General features: G+C 45.6%; 2 protein-coding genes across 2 annotated transcripts in view; both read right to left on the minus strand.

Moving 5' to 3' along the window:
* The window catches only part of Ptprn2 (protein tyrosine phosphatase receptor type N2), a 707,251-nt gene that overhangs the window by 278,296 nt on the left and 416,025 nt on the right, over positions 1-12,930 (minus strand). The gene's annotated exons all lie outside the window — the stretch shown is intronic.
* Ncapg2 (non-SMC condensin II complex subunit G2) overlaps positions 1-12,930 on the minus strand; it is a 564,457-nt gene that overhangs the window by 48,926 nt on the left and 502,601 nt on the right. The window lies entirely within an intron of this gene.

A 12,930-nucleotide genomic window follows, 5' to 3' on the forward strand; every position in this document is an offset into this window, starting at 1 on the left:
ACACAGTTACACATGCACACTCACACATGGTCACACATACACACACACACACACACAGAGTTTTGGAGAGCATCCTGGATTTTTGCTTTCCCATCTTTTATCATCTGCTCTGCAGATCACAGAAGCCACAGAGATGACAATCTTGTCACAGCTCACAGTCTTGGTGAAGGCAGAGGCAATATAGACTTTATTATAAAAAATGGTGTGCATCTGGTTCAAGCCATGCCTTCATGTGGTGCCCTTGAATCAACATTAGCACCTGCCACAATCACTTACAGATTTGTCCTGGCCAGAAATGACTCTGATTTGATCAAAGACATGATGTTCATATCTATGAAGTTCACTCTCTACACAAAGGATGAATTAGATCCCTACTCCAAGATGCATCACCTCCAGATTTCCAAAAGCCAATGGGGAGAGATTCCAAAAAGCACCAAGACAGAAACAACCTGTCACATGTCATTTCTCATCAAAAAGCCATGGGTGATGTATTCACTGTTCTCACAGAAAATTAACTGTTAACTGTAGTCAAAAATTTCTGTCTTGTCTAGTCCTACAGCTGTTCCATACCAAAGAAGCACACAGAGGCTTTTATTAGTTATAAACTATTTGGTCTATTAGCTCAGGCTTATTATTAACTAGGTATTACAATTTAAATTAACCCATAATTCTTGTCTATGTTTAATCATGTAGCTTGGTACCTTTTCTCAGTAAGGCATTCTCATCTTGTTTCCTCTGTTTCTGGATGGTGACTGCGGCTCTGCCTTTCCTCTTCCCAGAATTCTCCTAGTCTGGTCCCCTCACCTATACTTCCTGCCTGGCTACTGGCAAATCTATATTTTAGTAAACTAATATGAGTGACAAATCTTTACAGTGTATAAGAGCAGCAGTTAATGACGGATTCTGAGTCTGGGTGAAGCCGAATTAAGACCTTGCCTGAGAAACAGGAGTGTAAGGTGTCATTACAGAAGTGTGTAAAAGGTAACTGGAATGTAATACCACAACAGTAAAGAGAACAGTGCAAGCAAATGTGAATACGGCTGCTTATAGTTTTGATTTTTTTAGCTCTTCTTCCTGTTTCTCATATGGTGCAGAAGATTAATGTACAAAACAGCCATTATAAATCTGCATTAGCAACATACCATGTATAGAGAGGTAACATGAGCCTGAACTGATATCAACTCATATTCTAGAAGAGATGGAATATATGGAGACCAAGATGCACTTGGCATGTTAAGCTGGGAGCAATCTGGCCCTTGCGGAAACTGCTCTGGTGCCCAGCTACCTGCCCAGCTCAGTGCAAGGGCTTTTTCCTTATACAACCATCATGAAAGGGCTCTGCTCTGCAAGAATGGAGCCTGTGCACAAACCAGCATGTACTAGGATTGTAGTCCAAGTGGGCTGGGTTTAATAACCCTGAGACACTGGATACAGATTTTTTACTTGATTAGCAAAATGGACTCAAACTTATCTTTTTCCACTTGAGTAGTTGACAGGGATTCCTCTCACAGCAAGCTGTGGGGCCAGAGGTTTGTTATTCGAAAGCCGACCGTGGGAAACAAGCACCCCTGTGAGCATCAGTGTGGATCCTGCCGATGAGCTGGCTTACTGGTAGAGCCATGCTCCACTGCACGCGTGTGTGACAAATGTCCCTGACTGCTGACAGCCAGGAGACACTCCTTACACACGCCACCGAAAGCACCCTTATTGGGTCCCAATGTGTCCTGTCTCTGCGACTCAGGAATCCATTCCCCGGACTGTGTCTTACCTTGAACAGGCATAGCTGCTAGGATGGTCACACTTGGGAGTGAAGGAATCTTGGGTCCTCTGCGACCCAACCAGCTGCTTGCTAGCATTTTAAACCTCCCATTGCTTGTGAGAGTGGAAAGCTTTGTGCTCTGCTGAAAGGATTTCTAGAGTTTTAAGGAAAGTGGGGTCATTTTTGCGGTAGCTTGATGTCTTTTTACTTTCTGAACGTCACAGCATCCTCTGGTGGCCTCTTGCTGGGTATGAGGGCAGCTCCAGCAGAGGGGAGGGCAGGGGACTTGGTCCTAATGCATCTCTGCTGCAACCCTGGCCCTAGGCCATCCCACCAAAGCTCTATCCCTCTGATTATCACCGACCTTGTACTGTTCAAGTGGCTCCTTTTGCACCTTCAAACTTGACCAGCTTTAGGGTCTCTGTCAATTTATTCTTTGTACTCTTCATAGCTGCTGCCTGATTCATGCTAGCTACTTACACACACCTACACACACACACCACCACCACCACCACCTAGACTGTATCCTTGCCTATGGTTTGTTTCTCTATGTGTTTCTAGTTTCTGTATTTCCATCAGCAGCAATGTTAAATAAGTCTTCCTCAGACCCACTGTCCCCTTTGAAGAGACAGTTGGGGTTTTTCACCCTGACTGTACATGGATCTACCATAAGACTTTCAAAAATTAAAATTTCCATGTTTTCCCCCAGAACTGCTCAATGAGAATCTCAGGGTGGCATATAAAATCAGTGGCAACCGCCATACAGGACAAAAGGCTTTCCCCATAACCTGAGAAAAGCAGAGTTTGGTCCTCTTCCATGCTGTTTTCCCAGTAGCTCTGTCATAAATACCAAACTAGGTGACAAGGCCAGGATGCTAAAACCAACCGGATTGGTGATGACAACAAAAATGTCAAACTCAATGAGAACTGTTACCTAGAGGAGAGAAAAAACTAGTTCCCCGACATATGTCCAGATATCAGCTTTTCCATCAGCAAAATCATGGCGCGGACTCTTGTCTCACTAGAGAAGTCATTCACTTTGGAAGTCGTACTAGTCGTGCCTACTGCTTGCTGGCTGGAACACTGCTGAGCAGAGAGAGTAGCAGCAGCGGCTGCCTTTGCAGAAGCCTGGGGACACTTTAACCAAACACACAGTCTTCCCTGGAATCAGGGTCTGCTAACAGTTTGGCATCTCTGTCTCCACATCCTGTCGGTCCCCTTCGCTGCCTTAGCCTTTTCCTTAAACTCTGTCCAGCTCTGCATGCAGACATGCCAATCACCCAAGAACTGTTTTGTCTACAACAACAACACAGGGGACTTAGCCTGTTTCTACTGCAGTAGACACAGGCTCTTCTACCAGCCCTCAGGCTTTCCTAGCAGTTCAAACACATATAGGCCCTCATAAGACCCATAATAGGGCCAAGATGACACCATTGACAGGACATTTATGCAGAAAGATGCCAGCAACAGGAGAAATACAATTTTCAGGGTGAAGCCACTGCCTGCTAGCCATTAAGCTCAAAGTTAGGAAGCTGGTTTTATTCCCTGCTTTTTTAGACCCAGTTCAGCTGGCCTTGGTGAGTTCCCAATTGATCAGCCCCATTGTCTCAGTGGGTGGGTGCACCCCTCGCGGTCCTGACTTTCTTGCTCATGTTCTCCCTCCTTCTGCTCCTCATTTGAACCTTGGAAGCATGTACTGGCTTTGTGGGAGCCTAGGCTGCTTGGATGCTCACCTTCCTAGACCTGGATGGAGGGGGGAGGACCTTGGACTTCCCACAGGGCAGGGAACCCTGACTGCTCTTTGGACTGGAGAGGGAGGGGGAGAGGAGCAGGGAAGGGGAAGGAAAATGGGAGGCGGAGGCGGGGAGGAGACAGAAATTTTTAATAATAAATAAAAATTAAAAAAAAAAGTTAGGAAGCTGGTACATAATAAAGAAAATATCAGCCTGGTGGTGGTAGTGCATGCCTTTAATCCCAGCAGGCAGAGGTAGGAGGATCTCTGTGAGTTCAAGGCCTGCCCTGGTCTACAGAGCAAGTTCCAGGACAGTTAGAAACCCTGTCTTGAAAAAACAAAGAAGGAAAGGAAGAGAGGGAGGGAGAGAGGAAGGGAGGAAGGAAGAAAAGTACCTTGAGAACCCTTCCACAGTGTTCAGTCTCCCTTCACTGTATAAAAACCCTGTCATCCCTTCACCCCTCTGTTCCTAGCTGAAGTCCCAGTGAGAGCCTTGCCTCCCTCATGGGCTCTTTCACACCAAAAGCTCCCACCCTCCCTTGTGAGGCTAGATCAGGGCAGGGCTACCTGCAAGCCTCTGGGAAGCTGCAGTGGTGGCCTGCTCTGGAAAGCAGCCCTTGTGTGCTCCATACTCTCAGGATGGGGTGAAAGGTCACCTTGGGGATCTTTGTTGGCCATTTCCTGCTCTGAGCTATCTTCTTCTAAAACAAAGTGTTCTTGCTGGCAGGTCTGGACACAATATAGAGGGTGTAGAACATTTGTTTTCTGAGAGACAAAGAGCTCTCAGCCACACCCCCCCACCTCTCTGCAGGTGAACTTCTCGCGTGTGTGCTCTTGACCCTCATGTCTGCACCCCTGTGTCTGCTGTCACTGCTGTGCCAAGAAGCTGTGTGGTAACCCCTTATGTTCTCTTTGTGTGTCTTGGTTGAGGATTCTCGTGCTCCACAGAGTATTCGCCCTCTAAGGCAGCTTGGTCTTGGAGGTCATCTTCCTGCACTGAACCAAGCTCAGTCCCCACTGTCTTCAAACCTCCCCATCCCAGGACCTATGAGCCTGTTTTCAGACCTCCCCATCCCAGGACCTATGAGCCTGTTTTCAGATCTCCCCATCCCAGGACCTGTGAGCCTGTCTTCAGACCTGCCCATCCCAGGACCCATGAGCCTCTCCATACTAAGAACTGTGAACGCAGTCTGGTACAGTACACTCTCTAAATGCTGTTGTGACCAACCTCTGTCTTACCGATTGCCAGCTAGTCAGACAGGGCAGGGTTGCCACATCCAAGGAACCCCAGACTCCCAGGTTTGACACAGGCTGTTCTCAGCAGTGGGAATAGCATAGATGAGAGAAGAAAAGGAGGGAGTAGAAAAAGGAATAGAGGGGAATGGGAAAAATGCAGGAGAATTGTAAGGGGTTGGCATTCTAAGGAAGCTGGCTAAGGATCTTCCCTCCTTCTCCTTACCTTCAAGTGTATGTAATGGTGAACATGCATGCATAACACATCAAAGCAGCTCAGCTCAAGATCTCTTACAACATATTTCAAAGAGTTATTTTCAAATGTCAGATTGATGGAGGTTCAAGAAAACAGTGACCTGATGTCAATTTCAGGCCTCAAGAGGAATTGTTCTGTATTTGACCTTAAATTATTTCATCCTTAATTGGCTCAAAGACCTTTAGATAGTGTGTGTAGGGGGTGGGGGCATATTATATACAGTTATATGTATGTGTGTATTTCTGTACACATGTAGTACATATACGTGTTTCGTGTAGTAAGTGTGTGCATACATGTGGTATGATGTATACATGTGCAGATGTTTTGTTTGTGCATGATGATGTGTATAACTGTGGTTTCATTTGTGTTTGTGTATACATGTGGTATATGCACATATGTGCTTATGATATTTTTGCATGTGTATTTGTCTATAATGTGTTATATGCATATATGTGTGTCACTATGAATGCCTATGTGTATCTTAGTCATTATTCTATTGCCATGAAGACACACTATGACCAATGCAACTCATATAAAAAACATTTAATAGGGGTCTTGTATCATAGAGTTAGTCCCTTATCATCATGGTGGGGCACTGTGGGAGCACAGTGGCACTCATGGTACTGGAACTCATGGTACTCAGACCTACATCCTGATTCAAAGGTAGAGAGAGCAACACTTGGAATAGTGTGTGCTTTTGAAGCCTTAAAGTGACACACTTCCTCCAACAAGTCCATGCCTCCTAATGCTTCTTAAATAGTGCCATTTCCTGATGCCTATATGGGCCTATCGGTGCAATTCAAACTACTACAGTGTGTGTGTATGTTTGGTATGTGTAACACACGTGGAATGTTGTATGAGGTTCTGTTTTGTACACAGGTAGTCTTGTAGACATGTTTTGGTGGGCATCTATGTGTAAGCAGACTACATCTCAACTGTATGAAGCTACACAGGCCCGCCTCAGCCTCCCAGAACTGTCTCCTTGGCAAGAGGCTCTTGTTGGCTGCAGGTTCTTCCCTGTAGGTATAAGTGTTCTGACAGCTTTAGAACCAGTCGGGTGATGGGTTTAGATGGCCGATCCCAGCCGTCGTGTCTCTTTATTTCTGCTACATAATGCAGTGGTTATGTGTGTGTGTAGTTACGTAAAACTTAAAACTCAGCCCAAACGGTAGATCAAAAAGGTCCAAGTTTTGAGATTTCTTGCACTGTCTTGACCTCACATTTCACCTGTCTTCGTCCTGTGCTGTTGGGTGGACTGCATCAAAGGGACCTCCTTGCTCTAAGAAGGAAAATCCAGCAGCCCCCTGTGTACACTGAACAGCACAGAATTTGGCACCACTGGAATTCCTTCTGTGACTCAGGAACTGTGTTATTCTGTGCTTTCCCTTCCTGGCCCACTCAGCAGCAGGTCTACCTCAGGCATTCTCAATCTGTGTGCGAGCAAAGAAAAGCAGGTCAGCTCCAAGCACCACACTAAAGATGGTCTTGTTGGTGGCACTCATTTCTGGCCAGGACAACTAGGAATGTGAGGCTGGGCTCCAGCTGCCTTTGTCAGACACTCACCAGATCCAGGATCCTAGCAGACAGGGAGGCCCTGAGTGGAGCCCGTCCTCCCCCTGTGGAGAAGCTCCTCCCCCTGTGGAGCAGCTCCTCCCCCTGTGGAGCAGCTTGGGCTGTGTAGCCACAGGCAGCCTGTTCTGAGGTGAGCCACTATACGCTGCTGCAACTGGAAGCCACTCCAGCGTCAGGCAAGGCATCCCTGGGACGGAGGCTCTCCTCTCCTCACTCCTCCTCGTTTTAGTTCTAAGTGGCAGGATGTAACTCAGAAAAGAAAACCCAGTGAGGGAACAACTGCTGAGTGCAGTGTGGTGCCAGAACGGAAGGCCTGCGGACAGTGCCCAGACTGGGCACGCCTCCCTCACCATGGGCTGAGGCTTAGTGGCTCAGCATCAGTGCAGTGTGGTGCCAGAACGGACAGTGCCCAGGGTCTGCACACCTCCCACACCGTCAACTGAGGCTTGGTGGTCTTATCAGGCAAGGGGTTAAGAGACTCCCAAACAGAATTCTGAAAATGTCCAGAAATTAGGATAGTCTCTATCTACACAAAATAGAAAGCCAGAAGTCAGATGCCAGATAGAATCAGGCAAATCTCAACCAAAGTGATCCATGCGTGAGGTCGCAGCTGCAGGACAGCAACCCAGCTTCCATGTGAGCCTCTGAAACTGGGGCACTTGTGTGTTTCAGGAGGCTCTCCGCCTACTCGGGGCAGCAAAGAGGATTCTGGCATCTCTTTTGCTTCCTGAGAACAGTGTGGGGAACTGCTGGCTTCAAGCCAAGAGCATTCACAGTGAGCAGCTACCATACCAAGACCTGCTGGGCAGCCAGAACAGAGTCTAGGATAGGAGCAGCCCGGAGCCCGTGCTCAGACACTCATCTGCAGAGTTGCAGACCAGGCTGTAGCAGCAGGACTTCATCTGTACCTGGGCCCATGTGGCAGACAGACACCACAGAGTGCATTTTCCATGAGCGGAAGCACACAAGCCCAGTTGCCAGGGTCCATGTACACAGCTGTGTGGTGAGAGGTGGAGAAACACCACAGAGTCTGCAGGTACAGAACTCAATGTGTACGGAGCACACACTGCTTTTTCTAGGACTTGTTGATCTTGGCTGGTCTCATTCCTGCCTGCCGTATCAACTTGTCCCCCCACTTCAGCAGCGATGAGCCAGCAAAGGACAAAAGTAGACACAAATGTGGGGACAGGCACCGACACTATCTCTTCCCTCCCCTAAGGAGACTCATTGATGTCCACAAGAGTCAACGGACAGAGGCAGTCCAACCTCAGGACTACCGCTTCGGTTTCTAATAAAAATCTGTTTTCCCAGGGGATACACTTTTTATCTATGGTCGAATTTCTTTGGGTTCCTGAGCCCATGAATTGGAACTGATTTCTGTGACTAGTTCCTGCTGAGGGTTAACAAAAAGAATTTAGTTTGATTGCCGGTAACTAAAGGGACCATGTAAATCTATAACTAAGTTCAGAAGCCTGAGGCTATATCCAAGCTTGTTCTGCCAACCAGTGACTGCACCCCTAGTGGAAGGGGAGGAAAATAAAAAGGGGTGTCCTATCCGTGGTAAAAGCAGAGGCAAACAACTGCACAGACAGCAGTCTAAGGACACTGAAGGAAGAGAGCGTCATAAGCGACACACTCACCTGATATGCACTTCTGGAATCTGCAGTGGCCCTGTTCCAACCCCAGTCTCTCTCCGTGGTCCGGCCATATGTCATAACTATGAGACTCTGAAACGCTGCCATTTGCCGTCCCCTTGGGCATGAGTTCACACTTTATCACTATTCACTACTAATAGTAAGTATTGAGGATTCCAAAATAGAAAAGACACAAAAGCACACTATATACAAGTGTACAACACTGGCGTTCAGATAATTTGGATGAAATGGATGAAGCACCAGAAATACCAAAGAAAAGACAAGTTGCCCCAGTAACTCAAAGTTGACAAAGACAAGCTCCGGATTGGAGAGCTGCTGTGACTTCTATGAAACACTAGAAAAGAATTGACCACAATCCTCCTAACTGTTCCCTAGAAGACTAAGTGATGAACACTTCCCTGTTCATAGCATAAAGTCAGCCGTCCCGTAAAACGGCAGTACAACAACGAAATCTACAGGCAAACAACCTGGATATGCATCTTTGTAAAATTTCTCCAAGAAATCATAGCATAGCAACCTCATCATCATAGTAAAGAGAACATATACATCACCAAGGAAACCAAGAAAACAAGAATGGTTCAACACATGAAAATGCACTCCAGGAATATGTCAAAGAAACAAAGAAGGGGAAATAGCCACATGAACATTTCAATTGATAAAGGGAAAAAAGTATTTGGCAAAATTCAGCACCTTTTCATGATAAAAATTCAACAAACCAGGAATAAAAGGAAACTACCTTATAAGAAAAGCTATATATGTGTGTGTACATATACACACACATATATATCTGTACATACACACACACATATACACATACACACAGGCATATATACATACACATGTATATATACATACATGCGCACACATATATTTATTCATACATAAGATATATATATATACATATACATGTATATACACACATCTATCTATATCTATATCCCCATGATGCACTGCTGCAAGCTACAAGGCTTGGGCTGAAACTGAGTTGACATCATACACATATTGTCAACATCCACACACAGACCAAGGGAAGGCTTTGCCATTTCCATTGGTCTGAGGCAAAGAGGTCCAAGCTCATGTCAACAACATACATTCTCTCAGGACGTCATCTGCTCTTCACACATTCACCAAGGACTTACTCTGCTCCCCACAGTAGGGTGTACCCCTAAACTGTTATCCAAAATAAACCCTTCTTCCCTTAAATTGTTTATAATACATCATCAGCATAAAAATGTTGGCATACTACAGAGCATTATCAAAAACGTATCACATAAAATAAGAGTGGATATTTGGAAATTGCATGTCCGAGAAGGGGTTTAATATCTCTCTCTCTATAAGCCTGCACTATCGCTAACAAAAATAAGTTAATTAAAAATGAAAAAGATATTTGAGCCATCGCTTCTCCCAAGAAGACATATAGAGGCCAGTAAGCCCTGGGGAGATGTTCAGCGTCATAGTAATCAGGAAAATAAACGTTAAAGCTATGTAGCACCACTGGCCCCTGTGATGGTTAATATTCATTGTCTACAATTTTTAATAACCACCTGGGAGACACACCTGGATGATACTGAACGCTGCACTGAAGGTGCTGGAAGAGATGGAGTGCATGATGCACTTGTTAGAGAAAACTGAACCCTCAAATATCGGGACTACTCACTGTGTTGATGCTCAGATCTACAAGTCAGAAGTCCATCTGTGAGGGCCTGATGCTGCAAACTCCATTTTAAAGAAGGGGCTTCATCTTAAGCCATAGAATGAGCTAGGGGTGGGCGAGCGATCTCAGCCCCAGAAATGTGCTGCCACAGCAGAAATCTGAACAGATACCCTAAAAATGGCCGATTAAAAGGATAGGGAGCGGGGCCATAAAATTTAATGAGGTCCAGATGTTCCTGGGAGGCCTCCTGTCCTTGAAGATAGATACCTTGTCAGTCATTAAAGGCTCTTTGTTAGGTTTTCATGCCCCAAAACAGACAAGTGGTTTCAGAAATTACCTTACCCTATGCCCTTCTTACCCCATCCCAAGATGACAGGACGTGAATTCCCTGATTACGGCTTTTTCCCTTTAAAAGTTCTACCCTCCCTGGGCTCCTTGCCACACTTTCTGCACCCACCATGCTGAGGTGCTGAAAAGGTGTTGGTCCAAACTTGGGTTTAACTTAAAAACCCTCATGTAATTTGCATCAAAAGCCCAGCTCCGTAAATTTATTTGGGGATCAGAAACCTGGGCATAACACATCATGAGAAAGATGCACCACAGGACACTTTCCAAAAGGTCTCAAAAGTACAGACAGAGTTTAACCAACCAATTTCCTGCTTGCTTTTTAAAAGTAATGGTAATTATTATAGAAAGAAGAATGTAGCACTAGAGAAATAGCTACCTAATTTACAGTTCCTAAGGAACAAGCATTATAAGGACACTTGAGCAATTTTATGGGATGCTAGACTTGCTTGTGATAGAATGTGAAATGAGAAAATCCAGAAGTTGAGATTACATGATATCACACCCATCATCATCTTAAATAATAGACACTTGGAACTCGGAAGGCATATATAATAACAGACACTTGGAACTCGGTGGGGATATATGCACTAAGTCGCATTTGGAGAGGGGACCAGCAAGGAATATTACTGCTCTTTCTCTTGTTGATTTTTTCCAAAAATTTTACAACACAATCATATTGCTGTAGAAAGCCAACAGAAGAAAACGAAGGGTGGGAAGGATTCATGCTCAAGGAGTCAGGAGACCCGGGTTTAGCTCGAATCATCCATCCAATGGTGCTGTAACTTCTAATAAGCTCTTAAAAGCTCTGTTCAATTTTCTGGTCTGCAGGATATTGGGGGCTGGAGGCCTCCCTCCCAGAGGAACTCACATTTTTGGGCACTAGATTCAATACCCCAGGCATCACTAGACTGTTTCTCTGAAAAGCATCCTCAAGCAGATGGATAGTTTAAACATTCCAGCAAAAACATTTTCTCTACTCCCCAGTGCACAGATGGTGGAGAACTCAGGCAAGGCTGGTGTAAGCACAGGTGTTCTGTCGCATGTGACCCTCAGATATTGCTTTGGAATCCCACCTTCTTGTCTCTCTTCCTAATGAGAAGGTACCCCGACCTCTGTGGGGTGCAGCAGTGGCACCATCCTCACGGAATTCTGTGCTGTGAGCCTGTTCTGGGGGAAACATGGGCATACAGAAGTTTTCAGAAGAACAACGGATAATTTAAAATTCCGTGTCTTCCCTTTTCCTTTGCGGTGCTGGGGACAGAGACGTTTGTACTGTACAAGCCTATCTGTGGAGCAGCACATGTGACTTCAATATCTGTGCTCTGAAAAGCACAGTGTTATCAAGACGTGGGTCGAGTAGCTTGAGTGAGGGAACTGCCTGGTCCCTGTCCTACTGTTAACAGGGAGGTGCCCAGGTGCACACAGTGAGCACCGTCATAAGCTCACTCACCAGCAGATTTTGCTCTACAGCAGTGGTTCTCAGCCTTCCTAATGTTGCAACCATTTACCATCTATTACTCAAACCTGCCTGGAGTCAGGACGACTACAGGCCAAAGGTGCTGGAGATATCATTGAGAACAAGGGTGGAGAAAAAGTTTCTTGGGGAGACCTAGATGGTCACCATCATGGCAGTGACATTCATATTGTTTGTTCTTATCACATATAGAGTTGGCTGGAGTTCAAAGCAAGTTGATTCAGGACAATGACAGCCAAAACCCAGAATCTGCAAACTTGACCTTCATGGATCTTACTCTGAGAGAGCTGATTATCCAATCCAGGAGTCCTATGTGGTGTGGGGGGCGTGTTCATATTTATTGTTAAAATATTCTTGGATGTAGTAGCTGAGACTTGAAGAGAACATCATAAGCCTCGTGAGGTGCACAGGTCATTTGTGATGCCTGTTCTGCCCTCTTCCTGTCTCTGAAATGGGGATGAAGTTCCTGCCCCACAGAACCAGATGAAGAGGAAAAGGCTGACTGCACAGCAATGGGCATGCTGAGGACCCGTGTGCTCTGGATCCAGGGCTGCGTCTCATCACCACGGAGGACAGGCAGTGAGACCTACGGCAATGGAGAGGCAGCAGACTGACGATCCGTTACCTGGAGAAGTTAGGAGGCGCACACTAGAACGAATGGCAGAAATAAGATTTCTCATCAACGTACAGGCTTTCATTACTGGAAACAGTACCCTGTTCCAGGACTAAAATAATTAAGAATCAATTCAGTTTTAGTTTTCCTTAAGCATGACATCTGTGGTTAAGGTGTAATTCCTAAGAACAATTACAAAGGGCATGTGTTGTGTACATCAGCACCATCCCTAAATAGCCCATTAGTCTGGATTTAATTGCTTCGCCTTGTCTGAGAATGAGCTCTGCAGACATGGCAAATTCCCACAGTCCCCATGTAGCCCGGATGGAAGGCAGAAACCACTATGGTCTGTGACCAGGTTCATACATTTATTCTCAAAGCAGACAGCTACCTTTTTGAGTAAGGCCACTTTGTGTAGCGTCTCTGCTAAGATGGTCATGCTTGGGACATCACAGTGGTGTTAGTTCTAGTCAAGGCTGGTTTTCATTTACCCCTCTGCTCCAACATTGGGAACTTCTGCACTTGTCAAGTTTCATTCCTAGCAGCCAATCTTATTTAAACATCACTTGCCTTAACATCCAATGCCATCCTATGTGTCTAAAGGTTACTCAGCAGAGATCCAGTCCGATCTGTA

The sequence above is a fragment of the Microtus pennsylvanicus genome, chromosome 14, assembly GCF_037038515.1.
Source record: "Microtus pennsylvanicus isolate mMicPen1 chromosome 14, mMicPen1.hap1, whole genome shotgun sequence".
Lineage (NCBI taxonomy): Eukaryota > Metazoa > Chordata > Mammalia > Rodentia > Cricetidae > Microtus > Microtus pennsylvanicus.